The sequence below is a fragment of the Myotis davidii genome, unplaced genomic scaffold, assembly GCF_000327345.1.
Source record: "Myotis davidii unplaced genomic scaffold, ASM32734v1 scaffold284, whole genome shotgun sequence".
In the NCBI taxonomy this organism is placed as follows: Eukaryota; Metazoa; Chordata; class Mammalia; order Chiroptera; family Vespertilionidae; genus Myotis; species Myotis davidii.
This window is the reverse complement of record NW_006295261.1, coordinates 481,996-498,481: the sequence shown is the minus strand read 5'-3', so window position 1 is coordinate 498,481 and position 16,486 is coordinate 481,996. Positions and strand designations below refer to the sequence as shown.

Genomic DNA, 16,486 nt, shown 5'->3' with positions numbered 1-16,486 from the left:
TACAAAGGCGCCCAATTCTCCGATCATGGCTGGAGGTGGCCCCCTGGGGGCCACCTTTGCCCTGCCCTCCTGCTCTTAGCTCCCCCCTGGGTTTCCTTCCGATCGCTGTCAGTGGCAGGGGGCTTCTTCCTGCTTTCCCTTTCGCCTCCCTGCATTGTGCCTACATATGCAAATTAACCACCATCTTTGTTGGCAGTTAACTGCCATCTTAGTTGGCAGTTAATTTGCATATCACCCTGATTAGCCAATGAAAAGGTAGCGGTTGTATGCCAATTACCATATTTCTCTTTTATTAGTGTAGATAGTTAAGAGTTTTAAGATGGAACTGTTTTAACGTTTTTAAAGGCTCACTCTGGCTGCTGTGTGAAATATAAATCATCAGGAGACGGAAGAAACTAGGAAACTATCTCAGGAGTCCAGGGAAGGCTGCGGGAGGAATGGGTTTGGGGGAAGGAATCAAGAGTCCTTTCCTGTCCAGTTTATGGTTGAGATCCATACTATATATGAAAAAGGAACTATCCGGTACACAATTAGATGTCTAAATCTGTAGCACGGGAGCCTGAGGCTGGAGACAGAAACTGGAAAATCAATGAAGAAAGCTGGTCTCTGAAGCCATTACTAGATGAGATCATCCAGGAAGAAAATGTGGAAACAGAGGCGTAGACCTGAGACCAAGTGCCGGGCATGCCAGCATTTACAAGCAGAGCAGAGGAACAAAAGCAGTGAGTGAGGTCAGAGGGAAACCAGGAGAGAGTGATGTCAAGGAAGTTGACAGAGGAGGAGAGTATGCTACTGGGAGGCTGAGAAAGATGGAGACAGAGAAGGAAGCATGGGATTTGGCACTATGGAGGTTGTTGGTGACGATGGCCTAAGCACTTGAAACATACCATACCCGGTGCTAGACACACAGACAGCAGTCACTCATTCCCTTTTCTCTTTCCTGACCTCCTCCACTCATCTATTCAGTAAATATTTACTGAGTACCTGGTAGGTGCCAGGCACACGAATAGGCACTAGAGATACAACGAGGAGCAAGACAGACAGGGCTCCAGTGTGATCGCATCTGCCTTCTCCCCTAGCGACCCAGGTCAGTCGGTCCAAAGGGCAAGACCTGACCAGTAACACAGCGTTTGACAACATGGATAAGGATGACAGCTTAATGGGGAAATTTTCTTAAAAGACCTCAGAAGTCCCATAAATCCTGGAGTCCTGTACTACTTACTGCATGGACATTAATAGAACTGTTTCCCCTTTAGAAAACCAAGAGTTTAGCCCACAGTTCTTCTCAGAACTAACCCTTTCCAGTCCTACCAACCTACAGACCCCACCGCCAGTTCCTACAGAACATCATTTCTGCGCCTCACCATTAATCAAACGGATCCTATTTACTTCCTACATATTCCCTAAATGTTTAGCCTCTGCACCCAAGCCCTTCCCAAAATCGCATGCAACTAACAAGCAGAGCAGAAGTAAAGGAAGGGCACCGGTAGCCACTGAAGGAGACACTGTAGCCACTGTAATGACTGTAGACACGTTCATGCCAGAGCCCTGTTCCCAGGCTGAGACCATCCAGCCAAAGGAAACAGTGTCCCTGAGCTCCAGCTGAGTTAGAGTGAGAATAATGGTTGGTGCATTCCTTGGCCCTCTGATGCATATTTCGCATTCCCTCCAAGACTATACATAGCAAGTAATTAGAAACCTAGTCCTTCCTGACGGACAATGCAGCGCGTCTGCAAGCAGCCTCCTCCCTGTAGGGAGCAAAAGAGAATGAGTGGTGCAAACTGCAGATATAAAATCTGCACGCCCACCGCAGCCTTTCCCAGAGCAGCCCTCTCCTCCACGAGAGCCGGTCCAGCCAGCACATCTGGGCTTCTGCACGGAGCACAGGGAACTGACAGCTTTCTTCATCTTTGCAGCACAAATGTCAGTTATTTGGGTTTCTGTCACACTCCCCTCCCCACCCCACCCCTCTGAAAGCCCTCTCAGCAGTTGCTTGCTATTATTAGCAGAACAGGGATATCTTTTAAAATGACCATCTGACCTAATCAGTTTTCCCCTCTGTCAGTGGGAAGAAATTAACTCATCTAGTCCCTAATCAGGCCCTCAGATCCATTCTTAAAGTGTTCCTTTCACACAAGCTGCATTGGCTGAAAACAAAGAAAGGAAAGAGCGGCTTCTAAACGGCTCCCGGTGGCTCGCATCGCCAGCATGAGGCAAAGTTCAGAATAGATTTGGAAGCTTCTCACCAGCATCACGGGGATAAGGGTCAGACCAGTCAGGACAAAATCCATTCGGGGGCTGCCTTCCTTCCACGGGGCCCTGAGAGGAGCAGGGGGGCGGGGGGGCCCTGCCTCCGAAGTCCACAGCCAATGTGGGGTTTCTCTTATTCCCCCTTATTCTGGGACACTCACATGATTTAACCCTAACACATGTCAAATCTGCTGCCAAATGGACAGGCTTTCACCGGCCAGTCCTAAGCACCGAGCAGGCTTGGAAGAGTGACTTAAGCCTAACCCAAGAAACATTTGTGCAAACTGTCAGCCATGGAGCCTTGGGTGACATTCCACCCCTGTGGGTTCCCGCCCCCAGAGCCCTCGCCAACTGCCAACGTGCTCACCGGCTAGTCCGCACAGAGCTAGCAGCTGCCACTCAGCCAGTCAGCACGTGGCCGGCCGCCAGCGCACAGTTGCAGATGCAAGCCTACCCCGGCACAGAGCTGCCAAAGGGTGAAAGTCTTTGGGTGTGCGAGCCTCTGGATTCGCCTCACTTGCCCTCCTCCCGCCCTTCTCCCACCCCTCCTCTGTCAGGCCTCCCACGGCAGCATTTCCCTCGTCTCTATAGTAACAGCAACTGGTTTCAGGGTTATAACTTTATACAGAGCAGTCATCTTCCTAATCGAAGGCCTTTGCCAAAGGATGCAATAGCGAAAAGGCTGCTGCTGACGGTGGAGCCCGTTCCCTTGTCACCCGAGGCAGGCAGCTACATTATGAGCTGCAGAGGAAGCTCCTAGCCCGGGGGAAGCAGAAAGTAGGCCCTGCAACCTCCACGCACTGGCCCATAGAGCCCCAGTCCCAGAGCTGGCCCCCTCTCCTCCACATCTCGTTCATTCTCCACTTAACCGGGCTGCACGTGGGTCACATGAACAGCAGGGCTTTCTGGCTGCTTCCAAAAAGGGCACCAGAGGATGGCACCCTAGGGAGCAGAAGAGCTCCAGCTTTTAACGTGTCCATACCTGACTGGACACTGCTGGGTTTTTCCATGCACACAGCTTAATGTTTATTAGTTCACCTCACATTTAAACTCATCCCACTTTATCCTCACTAGCTTGCTCTGTTTATGATATCCAGCAAACCCCGTAATCTCTCACTTTACAACAGCTTTCCTGTGCATAGCAAATGTTTAAACAGTTCTTTACACACATGCCCACACACACACAGAAGTGACGCACGCCAGGGAGTGGACCAATACTAGGAAGTGAAGAGTTTATTACCATTAACCATTGCTGCCTTGAAAATTATATTTACCATGTGCATAAGGGCCTTCACTGAAGGACTCAGGGGTGTGCGTCTCAGGTCTCAGAGTTCAAAAGCAGGCTGTCCCTGCTACTTGGCTGTTCTCAGAACAGATGGGAGGCAAAAATCAGCATTTTCACAGGTCTTTTTCAAGAGCTACATAGAATGCAACAATCGCACTGACATCTAGAATTATACACACATCTCTGAATTCTAGTCCCTATTCAAATCACTTCTAAGAAGTGGGGAACCAGTTTCCTTACAAATCATTTGTAAATGTGATGTTTTCTTTCAAAATTTTTAAATCACACAGCAATTTCTTGGTGCCTTTGTTGTTCTGGAAAATCTGCTGTCCACGTTTTCAACACTCACAGAAAGAATAGTGTCCGTTCTCCAAACCACAGGCGACAGGGCAGAGCGAGTTCAGTGGCTGCAAAGAACACTGCCATCTTTTGGCAACATGTGTTCACTACAGGGAAGCGGAGGGCAGGGACAGAGGGAAAGCAACAACTATTTCCTTCCCAACTTCACAGGCAAGAGAGCCCATACTTCCACAGCAAAGAAGGGGAAAGAATGTAGTTGTTGGTGGAACCGTCGAGGCTGCTGGAGCTCTGGACATAGATAGGAAAAGAGACATTAGGGAGACAAACCTAACAAGTATGATGAATGGCAGAGGTGACTCCCAGAGGTCAGCTGGCAACAAAGCAACTTGGAGTTGGGGAGTGCCCTAATCGGTCTGGAAATTTACACGGGCCCCGGGCCAAGGAGAACTGGGTGACGGCCCCACATGAAATCTAACTGCCGACTGGATAAAAGGTGAGAACATAATCCAGAGCAGGATCACGCCAAACATAATTCTGGGTTTATGAACTGCATTAGAAGTTCATTTGTACCCATGGGCGCTTCTCCCAGAGAAATGAAAACTTAGGTTTACACAAAAAGCTGTACATGAGTCCTAGCTGGTTTGGCTCAGTGGATAGAGAGTCAGTCTGTGGACTAAAGGGTCCCGGGTTCAATTCCGGTCAAGGGCACATGCCTGTGTTGCAGGCTCAGTCCCCAGTAGGGGGCATGGAAGAGGCAGCTGATCAATGATTCTCTCTCACCATTGATGTTTCTCTCTCTCCATCTCCCTTCCTCTCTGAAATCAATAAAAATATTTTTTTTAAAAAAAAAAGCTGTACATGAATGTTCACAGCAGCTTGGCTTATAATAGCTAAAACCCAGAATTAGTCCAGGTGTCTTTCAACAGGTGAATGGTTAAATGAACTATGGTACATCCAGATCATAGTTGGCAACAAAAAGGAACGAACTATGACATACAAAACCAACTGAATGACTCTCCGGGGATTGTGCTGAATGGAAAAAGCAAACGCCAAGAGGTTATACACTATATGATTCCATTTATATAACATATCACAACACTCTAGCTATGAAAGATAGTTAGTGCTGGCCACAGGGTGGAAACTGGGGGGCGGGGGAATATTTGTGGTTATACCAGGGCAACAAAAGAGGCCTCTGCAGAGTTGGCTCTGTTCAGTAGCTTACCTCTGGTGATGGAGACATAAATCTACACAGGTGATAAAACTGTATAGAACTTAAAACAAACACAGAAATGAGTACAAGTAGAATTGAGGAAATCTGAGTAGGTTTATGGCTATATCGGTACCAATGTCCTGGTTATGATATTGCACTAAAGGTTTAGGAAACATTAACACTGAGGAAAACTGGCAGTGTACAAGCAAACTCTATAGTCTCTCAAACATACGTGTGAGTCTACAATTATGTCAATAAAATTTTCAATTTAAAAAAACAGCCCATTTGCAAATCTGACTTTTAATTTCCCCCTGGAAACATTAACATGATGGTCAGGTGGGGAAGCTCACCCATCTCCACATATGCAGAATCAGGTGAGGCTGAGGGCCAGTACCAGGTGTGCCCTTTAGAAACTGTGCAACCTTGGGAATGTGAATTACCTTCTCATTCAGTATCCTTTAAACTGGGCCTGAAACACTTCCTAAGTGACTTAGGGTATTGGATAAATTCCTTCAGTAAATAAATTCAATTTAGTTCAGTTGAATCTAAACCTAAGGTCCCTAGGGGCCCAGAGAGTATAATAAAGATTAAAAGTCCTACAGACCTGAAGGCCACAATTTTGCCTCCATGAGCAAATGCATGGCAGTGTCAGCTGGGGAGATGAGTGATCAACTGGCCCTCAAGGCCACAGGACCCCACCCCTCTCTCCCATCCTCTCCACGTTGGGGCAAGGTCTCCTCCCCTCTGTCCGCAGTCCCCTGGCTGAGCTCTGAAAGGCTGGAACAGGCTCAACAATAAAGGACAAGGAGAGAACTGGTACAGGATGGAGGCAGAGGCTCTGGAGCAAGGAAAGGTGTGGAGGCTCATGGGAGGTGACAGGTGAAAGGAGAAACTGCTGGAGAGGGTTAAGTGCTGAAAAGGAAATGGCTTGCATGACCCTCTCGGAACAATCCCGACAGCCTACACCCACAGTCACACACTAATTTTTTTAAGGGGCCAATCCATGTGCTTCTGTGGCCACCGTGTGCTGCTTCTGACCAGAGGTCCACTGAAGAACACAGCAGTTTCATTCCCAGGTCAGAAATTCAACACTTTACCCATTGAAAATTTTCCCTGAGTTTTTACTGTGAGGGACAGGAAAAGGAGGATCCCTTCTAAACTCTTTTCACTGTCGATTGTCCTTCTTCAAAGGCTCTGCGTGAAAATCAGAAAGGCCCTAAGAAAGGGTTGACGCAAGAACTGAAAAGGTTGGGGGCAGGGGGCTCCACGTGAGAAGCCAGAGGGCAGCAGGAGGCGGGTCCATCCTGTCTCCCTTCCTTCTCACACTGCCAGCCTTCAGCCAAGAGCCAGACCAAACCAGCAGCAGAATGAAGAAGGCAGAGCACAGAGCAGGGCCAACAAGCCACAGGTTAACAGTGGGGTAAAGGACTACCCACAGCTGGGAACCCAGCCTGCAAGGCAGCTATTAGTCAAGCAATACTCCAGCATGTCCAGGCTTAGAAGTGAGTATGAAATGGCTCCACCAATGGTCTCAAACTGGTCTCCCTGGCTCTGAAATCAGGTCCCCCTAAATCCATCCATTTATAAAACACAATTTGGTATCATTCTCCTTTTAAAGATCATGCAATGGCTCTTCATTACATTGAAGAGAAAGTCCAACTACTCAACATAGAACTTAAAGCTTGTCATGAACTTTCTACACTTAGCTCCTGCCTTCCCCCATGCCATGCCATTCCCCAGCAGACTACCATGCCTTTGTACACAAGCTGCTTCCTCTAATTAACATGTCATCTTAGTTAACCCATTCTCCAAGACCCAACTCAAACCTCTCCAGAGCCCTCCCTACATTCTCAGACACAGCCTCGGCCAAGAAGAGCTGTGATCCTTCATCTGTTCTCCATTGGCTCCTTGAAGGTATACACAGCATGTATAGCATTTTTATCTGGCATGTATGGCATTGCCTTGTCACAATCATTTAACCCCATGCAACTGTACATGGATATATCATGGCAGATGTCCCCACCACATTATAAACTATTAGAAAGCAGGTATCGTCTACATAAAGTCTTTCTACCTCCAGTTCAATGTCAAGCATGGTCATTACACATAGTGAGTGCTCATTGAATGTTGATTAATGAATGAATCAACTAGTGAAGCATAGGTAGAGTGAGGGTACACACGTTTGATATTAAGTGCATCTCTAAGTTTAAAGGCCCTGGATATATTTTTAAACAACATGAACCCCATACATAAGCAAACTTCCACTTACTTGTCATGTATTCAACTGAAGAAATAGTAACTTGTTCCAAGTCTAGAATGGGGAAATGGCTAGAAGGGATTTTTAAATAATAACTAACTATCTGATTTTCTCCTTATCAGCTAACTTTGAACCATCATGCCTGGTGGCGGAGATAAGGCTCCCAGCATTTTATTGAGTTCTTCCTACTTGCCAGGCACTGTGCTAAGTATCATGCATGCATTATTTCGTTCCTGGTGCTGTCAGATTTTGTCCAACTGGCTCAGTAATAGGACAGGGCTGAAGATTCTAGCTCAAGGATTTCAATACCTATAACAATGTGGGGACAGAGATTAGGGACTCTCATCATCCATTATTTTTTAAATGTTCCACTTGCAAAAATTTACTACATGCCAGGTATTGTCCTAAGCACTTTACAATGATTACTTGATTCAATCCTCATGACAGCCAGTAAGTACTTTTCACACACACATTTTCAGAGTTGTGATCTGAGGTTAAGTAATTGACCCAAAAATCACATAGTAATTGTGATCAGAAGACCAGGGGGGGGGGGGGGGGGGGGGATTTAACTCAGCAGTGTACAGTTTAACCACTCTACTATACTCCTTCATAATTAACTAACCCATGCCTGTTAGGGGACTAGACTGAATAACTTCTTTTTTCATATTACTAAACTTCATATTCCTTATTACTTCAAATTATATCACTTACACTCACTTCTGCCCCTATCTTGGTGTGCCTACTGCCGAAGGTTGAAGCACTCTCTAACAGGCCTCCCAAATAAATGTCTTTATTTTTACATAACAAACATTTAGGTTTAGCTTACTATGTGCCAGCCACTGTTGTAACTACTTTACAAGTTTTAACTCACTTAATTCTCACAATAATCCAATGAGGTATGTACCCTTTGTATCATCATCATTTCTGAGGCACAAAGAGATTGTCACACAGCTAGTAACTATTAAAGTCAGGATTCAAACCCATGCAGTTCAGCTCCACAAGCCTGTGCTCTGAACTACTATATGGCATGCTGGCCCTCCTTAGTTTACTAGTATTTGCTTGATCCATTCCAAACTCTTTAGGAACCTGGGACCAAAAATATTAAACAGCACTTTGGTAAAGAGCAGACTCACCAGAATACCTAGAGAACATACTGACCCGTGATATTCATAAAATGTGTCCCCCCACCCCGCACCATCAACTCCAGGTTGCAAATGCCCAAATTCACAAATATCACTGTGACACATAATTTCTGATATAACACATGGTCAAGTGTAACTATATGAGTTTCTACATTCTCAAGTTAAAGAAGGCTTAGGAGATGGGCCACCCCAGGCCCCATCTGGGCTCACGGCCGGCACAGCGGTCCCCACAGGTGTCTCTACAAAGTATAATCAACTATGCGGTGACCCTTCCAGGCTGCCAGCAAATATCTGAAACCCAATTGTTAGATTCACACAAGCCAAGAATCTACTGTATCAAAAGCCAGAGAGTACATCACTCACCATACAGGCCACACTACTGAGCACAGCTCACTGATACATGAACGGTGAAGACACTTCGCCTGTTCCCTTACTACAATGTCTCTTACCGCAGTGTCATTCAAAGTGCATCCTTCGTTTTCCCCAACGTTGAAGTTTTCATATTATTTAACTTCAGTATGCCTTCTTATTATTTCAAATTACATCACTTACACTCACCTACTGAGTGTATTGAGGCTAGTACTGTATTCTTGGGGTCAAATTTTACAGAGTTTAACTCATCTACTCACTCATTTAAACAATTTATTGAATTTATTGAATGTCTACTATGATCAGTCATTATTCTAGGCACAAAGGATAAATTCATGGTGGGAAAAATATAATAAACCAAATTAAAAAGTAAATTGTCTAATATTCTAGACAGAGATACTGCTATGGGAAAAGATAAGCAAGGGAGAGATTTAGGGAGAGCTGATGGGATGGGGCAGGAGGACAGGAGGTCGGGGTATGGGTACAGGGAGGGCAGTTTTGAACAGGTAGGTAGGGAAGTCCTCACTGAGTGATAGCTGAACAAAGACCTGAAGGAGATGAGAACTTAAGAAAGTCAGGGCGTAAGGAGATCAGTTAGTGAGTATGTGGGAAGGAACAGCGAATACAAAGGCCCTGAAGCAAGAGAGAGAGTCTGGCAGATTCGAGGAATTGAGTAGGTAAAGCAGAGTGAACTTGGAAAGCAGGAGCTAACTATAACTAAGGTCAGAGAGGGAAAGGCAAAGGAGGGGCAGGCTGAGGTCCTGGGAGGCCACTCACAGGGCTCTGGTGTTGACTCTGAGCCATGAGAAATCACTGCAGGTTCTGACCAGCAGTGATACTTCCTCAAACTCTCAACAGTCTTCTTTACCTTTCTCTCTTTGTCATTATATAAACAAATCCATTGAGTTCCTTCCTGGAACCTACTTCCACTCAGAAGGTCTTCCAAGGGACCACAGCTAGGGTAGCATAGAAGTCAGAGGTGGGGTCCGCTGAGTCAGCGCCCTAGGGCAGTCAAGCCACAACCTGACCGGGTCCTGTGTCTGCAGATCAAAGAGTTGACCGACATGCCTCGGGAGACTTTATCCCCAGTATTCAGCCCTGCACACTGACTTGAGCCTTACGAAGGTGCTGAGCAATGTGCCCGTGCTCAGAATCAAGGCCAATCTGCGTTAACTTATATAATCTTTATTAACTTCTGCCAAACTAGCCTCGAAGTTCATGACTCAAGTAGTTGCCACCTGAATCCTCACCTACCTAAGTTTGCCCCAGGGATGGCAACACTTAGTATTAGAAGAGGCCAAAACAGATGATTAATAGGTAGATAATCAGGAGAATAGCATGGAACTGATGTGTTGGTGGCTTTTTAACACCCAAGACCTAAATCTAGGAATATGTTTAAAGTTGTTTTGAACTGTAAATTTTCTCAGTTAATTTTATGAGAACAGGAAGGGCACAGGAAGATTGCAAATTCCACAGTTACCTCTATTGTATTGTAGAGGAAAATGCACTCAGCTTGTCATCCCTTGCCTAAGAACAGACTAAATGCTTGCTTGGCTCTAAGGCAGCAGTTCTCAACCTGTGGGTCGCGACCCCTTTGGCCGTCGAACGACCCTTTCACAGGGGTCGCCTAAGACCATCCTGCATATCAGATATTTACATTACAATTTTAACAGTAGCAACATTACAGTTATGAAGTAGCAACAAAAATAATTTTATGGTTGGGTCACAACATGAGGAATGGTATTTAAAGGGCCAGAAGGTTGAGAACCACTGCTCTAATGGCTTCTTTGTTGTCAAGGAGGGGACCACCCAGCAGAAGTATGGTACTCCCCAACTTAAAAACACCTATAACATATAACCATCAAATGCAATATGCAAATTGAGATCCTGATTCAAACTAACCAACTGGTTTTAAAACTCTTCTGAGACAATCATGGAAGCTTGAATCTTAATTGGGTATTAAAAGATACTTACAAATTATTATTGATTCTATTAGGTATGGTAATGGCATTGGGATTACATACTTCGATGTCTTTTTTTTTTCAAATATATTTTTATTGATTTCAGAGAGGAAGGGAGTAAGAGAGAGAAATAGAAACATCAATGATGAGAGAGAATCATTGATTGGCTGCCTCCTGCACACCCCCCGACTGGGGATCGAGCCTGCAACCCAGGCATGTGCTCTTGACCGCAATTGAACTGGGGGACCCTTCAGTCCACAGGCCGACACTGTATCCACTGAGCCAAACCAGCCAGGGCAATGTCTTTATTTCTTAGAAATAAATACAAGTAATAATTGGTGAAATATGATGTAGGATTTATCTTAAAAGGCTCCAGCAAAAAAAAGGGGGTGATGAGGGAGAGAAAGGAGTATGAAGTAAGATTGGCAATATATTGGTAATTATTGAAGCTGGGTAATGGTTATGTGGGAATTCAATGTACTATTCTCTCTTCTTTTGAAATTTTCCAAAATGAGAAGTTTTTTTAAAAAGTATCTTATATAAGCCTCCCTTCTATACCAATTCATTCCAGAAAACATGTATTACTATAAAAGCCATAACAAATATACTTACACATTATAAAGATGGCTCCACACCCAAAGAATCAAAAACTCTAAAGCCCACACTCATATGGCTCATTTTAGACATAATAAATAAAAACGTGTATGAAGCATTTCAACACTTGTTTCCCCCTCCTTAACTCCTTAATACATAGGCTCTCCTCCAACAAGTACTTGATTGACTTTGGCATGCCTAATGCTTTCCCTCTTACTCAAAACAAAACTAAGTTTTTGAGTCCTATGTTTCTTAGCATTAGCATCAGCATTTTTACTTTCCCTCCATCTTTGTGAAATTGTGTAGTAAAATGCAGCAGAGCATTCCAATATTCGCAGCTACAAACACTGAGGCACAAATAAATTTCATGTTGCGGACAGAACTGAACCACAGGCTGGTGTGCAACACCACCGTGAATTCGCTGCAGATGTCCCTCCACTCCTCAGCTGGCATGCAAAAGAACACAACAGAATATGAAAGGTGAGCTATGGTTCTTATATATCAAAGCACAGTTTGTATGAAAGCTGAACCTACACAAATCAGGACTGACTAAACATACGAATATATGATGTCTATGCATAAGACAGTGAGCTTTCTTCAAGATCCTGGAAGAACAAAAAGTATCCAAAACTAGCATAGTCCTTTCTATTGCTGGACATTGGTGGGGTACAAGGGAAGAGAGATGCTCTGGTGACATCAGATTCCCTTCTTGCCAAACACAGGACATCTATTTTTTCCCAAAGAAATAACATTAATTTGTTGGTTAGGCTCCAAAGCCAACTCACAAAAATCTATTTACTGCAAATGTAGACAAATCATAGCAATAATAATAAAAGCTAATATAATAAGTGCTTTATATAAATTATTTAAAACTTATTACCAGTCCATGAAATAAGTGCTAATAATATCCTCCATTTTAAAGATGTAAGTGAGCCCAGCTGATGTGGTTCAGTGGTTGAACGTCAGCCTATGAACCAGGAGGACATGGTTCAATTCCTAGTCAGGGCACACACAGGGGTTGCGGGCTCAATCCCCAGTAGGGGGCATGCAGGAAGAGGCCATCAATGATTCTTTCCCATTACTGATGTTTCTATCTCTCTCTCTCCCTTCCTCTCTAAAATCAATAAAAATATATTATAAAAAATAAAATGTAAGCGAGTTGTCAAAGTCATACAGTAATGGATTATTAGTCAATAGAATTAAAATTACTAATAATATATGACCAAAAGGGGAACTGAATGAAAAAAAAAGGGAGGGTAACCTCATAGGGTGATTTGATCATAAATTCCTACCTGGGCAGGTCATAGAGTGGAGTCATGCCCCAGGCCTATAACTTCTTTAGTAAAGCTTTATGTTTGCCTTAAGTAAGCCTTGTTCATTGTTTCTGTGTATCTAGATAACACACTTTTGAAATTAACTGAAAGGAAACTTGACTTGGGATAGTGAACACACAAAACAATATATAGATGATGAGCTGTAGAATTATACTCATGAAACCTGTATAATCTTATTAACCAATGTCACCCCAATAAATTCAATAAAAATGAATAAATAAACTGTAACCACCATCAAGAGAGCATATAATCTTGTTAATCCTCTAATCCAATCCCTGTCTTACTTTTTCCTACCTCCTTAATTTCAAATGCTTAAAAGAAGCTGCAAAACTGTTATTCTTTGAAGCATTTGAGATCTTGCTCCCTGGCATATGTCATGTTTGGCTCAAAAAATTCTCTAAAAAATAAAATTACTGCCTAGCCAGTGTTGCTCAGTTGTTGAGCATTGACCTATAAAACAGGAGATCATGGTTTGATTCCTGGTCAGGACACAGGCCCGGTTGCAGGCTTGATCCCTAATGTGGGGCGAGCATCACTGATGTTCCTATCTCTCTCTCTCCCTTTCCCTTCCTCTATGAAATTTAAAAAAAAAATGTATTTAAAAATAAATAAATAAAATTACTAATAACTGTATAATGCTAAAAGTATTGTTTTAGGTACATAATGAGTGACTAGACTTGTGTGGGCTCAAATGGAACCCTAACCATCATTCTAATGTTGTTCTCTATGGAGAAATACATCTTGAGTGTCAAACAACTGTAGATAACGATGACATTCCAAAAATAAGTTAGAAACAGCATGCATTTGGTTAGAAAGGTCATCAGACAAATCACTGAAATCAGAAGATAATTACCAGTTAAATAAAATTAACCACAATCAGTTGAGACAAACCTACTCCATGAAAAAATTACATACACTATTGTCTACAGCACTTTTTCACACTTGCTTTTCTCCTCATCTCAAAAATCAATGATCTGGATAAACACATGGCAGCTAAGGCCGAAGGAACACATCAATCAGTTTTAAAGCTCTGCTCAGTGTGCTAACGTTCACTCTATGGAGACCTGGGACTGGCTTGTGAACTATTACCAACTTGAATCAATTACACAAGCCACTAGTTACAAAGGAAGAATGATGTCTTCATTTAAATATTAAAAGAAAGAAAAATAAGGAGAGGGGGACCTATGAAAAACACACACACACACACACACACACACACACACAAAGGGGGGAAAAAGAGAAAAAAGAAACAATTAATTTTTAAAAGAAATAGCTGAAACCAGTTTGGCTCGGTGGATAGAGCGTCGGCCTGCGGACTGAAGGGTCCCAGGTTTGATTCCAGTCAAGGGCATGTACCTTGGTTGCGGGCACATCTCCAGTAGGAGATGTGTGGGAGGCAGCTGATCGATGTTTCTCTCTCATCGATGTTTCTAACTCTCTGTCTCTCTCCCTTCCTCTCTGTAAAAAATCAATAAAATATATTTTTTTAAAAAAAAGAAAGAAATATCACGAGAAAATTCCTTTTGCCGAGAATAGTTTTAGGAGACGTTAAGATTACTTTCCCTCCAATCTCCATTTGTTTTCGCTACAGTCTTCCCAGCTTACTAGTTGCAGACAAGCTGAAAGGAAAAGTCCAAAACAGTGCAGTCAGATTGTCACTACCATGGTCCAGCCGTGATGGAGACCTTGAATCCATTTTGTAAGTCTTCCTGCCCGTGCTTACAGTTCTGTAGAACCAAAGTCCACACCAGGAAAGGCCAGCTAAGTACAAGTGATGACCAGCTGAGTGCTGCCCATTTCTGTTAACATTCACAGTATCATTTTTGTTTACATTGGGTGTTGAAAGGCGAGCATATAATAAGCACCTATGGATAAAAACTATCCACGCTACGCTCTATAAATGCCATTTTGTTAGTAGCCAAATCATGGACTGCTTCATTATACTACCGATTTGCACTGTTTTGTCATTAGCGCTGATGGTCCATTCATTAGCAGAAGCCTCTTATTAGTCAATCTCAACAATATTAGTCTATTTTTAAAAAAGAAACTTTGATGTTTGGGCAAATCTAAAGTGGTATTTCTTGCCCAATTCTGATTCTCCTGACTTTATCCCACTCACACCATTTCTCTAAAATAAATTAGTAAAGAATTTTCACGAAATGATGTAATTCAAGTTATTCACACTCTAAGTCTCAATTTCCTCATCTGAAAAATGGGCTTAGTGATAAGAACACTGTTCAACTGTGGGGAAGCTATGGGACTATATACACAAAAGCAAGCTGGTGGTAGGTGCTTGGCATAGAGCTCCCGACTACACAGGCAGCTGGTACTATTATGCAGCCAGGTCCTTCGCTTTCCCAATGAGGCACAAGTTCATTCATGAAGGTCACACTGCCAGCAACTGCCAGCTCTGCCCGATTCCAACACTCTCGCTCCATGCCGCCTCCTTGACATGAAACAGGACTACCAGGTAGTTCTTCCCAGGTCTTTTCCAAGCTTATGTCCCAGGGTAGGAGCCAGGAGCAAAGGAGGAGAGAAGTTTCCCTCTAACAGTGTATGCAAAGTATAGAGGAATCAAGGAGAGAAGCTGTCAAACATGTGCCTCTCGATACACCAGAGGTCAAATTTCTCAACGTGTTGATAATGCTCAGAGGACTGACTGGGAATGTGGGGAGGACTGGAAACAAGCCAGCGGAGGAGTTTTGAAAGGTGGTCACCCTGGGAAACACAGACCTCATTGCGTAATTTTTTGACCAGGAAAAAAGTTGGCAATGACTCCAAATGCCAATTTTTTAAAATCAGAATAAAAGAAACATAACAAACAGAAGTGACCGAGAAGGATGGAGGCAAGAAAAGACAAAATAGTGCATCCCAGCATCTTCACTAACATAGCCTTTGCAAGAACTAATTTTCTGAAATGAATGACTTCCTAAAATCGAAATGACAAACTCGGTAGATGAGTGATAACAATTTCTCTTGTGTGGTAAAACTACGACGTTAAAAAATTATCAATAGTTACATGTATACTTTGTTGTGCACCCGCTATTTGCCAATCTCTATAGAGGGCTTGCTTATGCTCTTCAGAACAACACACAGGTGCTACGGCTGCTACTAGCTCCATTCTGTTAGTGGGAAGAAACCCAGTCTCAGACCATAGAGAGAATGGCCTGTGGATGCTGAGCATCAAAGGGGAAGGATGCAAATTCTCACTCAGATCTGTCTGACTCAGAAACCCACTTTCCTTACTGGCCAGGGAAGTGCCCAGCACAGGGTTCATTTGAATACCCTCCCTCCTTAGTAACCAGAGAACCGTATCAGTGGATGGAGGCTCCTTAGAGAAGAGGTCCTCAAACTTTTTAAACAGGGGGCCAGTTCACTGTCCCTCAGACATTCCACATATGCGCACTGTGGGCCCGGGACGAGTCGGCTGCTAAGCAGGACAGGCAGCGGCGGCAAAAACACCCGGCGGGCCGGATAAATGTTTTCGGCCGGCTGCATGTGGCCCGCGTGCCATAGTTTGAGGACGCCTGCCTTAGAGGATCGGACCCCGAGTATCAATGGAAACGCATCACCTTCCTCTCAGGGACCAAAGCGATGTTGTTTAAAATGGTAAAACTGGGAGCAGTGTACTGATTAGTTTAGATGGGAGCTATTAAACATTAAGATGTACTGAAAGCATAACCATCTGCACCTTGGACAGGACCAGAATACAAAGTTCTCAGTAAACCAATAAAAGCAGTCAAAATCAAATTAATTCATTAAAAAAACCTGCCCATCTGTGATG

The 16,486-nt window shown here is 43.7% G+C and overlaps 1 protein-coding gene across 2 annotated transcripts in view; it reads right to left on the bottom strand.

Annotated features, from left to right (window-relative positions):
- Nucleotides 1-16,486, bottom strand: part of SLC4A4 (solute carrier family 4 (sodium bicarbonate cotransporter), member 4) — a 345,530-nt gene that overhangs the window by 319,760 nt on the left and 9,284 nt on the right. The window contains exon 1 of one of the 2 annotated variants that reach the window (XM_015567925.1): nucleotides 2,618-2,636. The exons of the other annotated variant lie outside the window; for it this stretch is intronic. The gene's annotated coding sequence lies outside the window, so the exon portion shown is untranslated. Of the gene's footprint in view, nucleotides 1-2,617; nucleotides 2,637-16,486 lie in introns of those variants that run through there. 2 annotated transcript variants of the gene reach the window in all.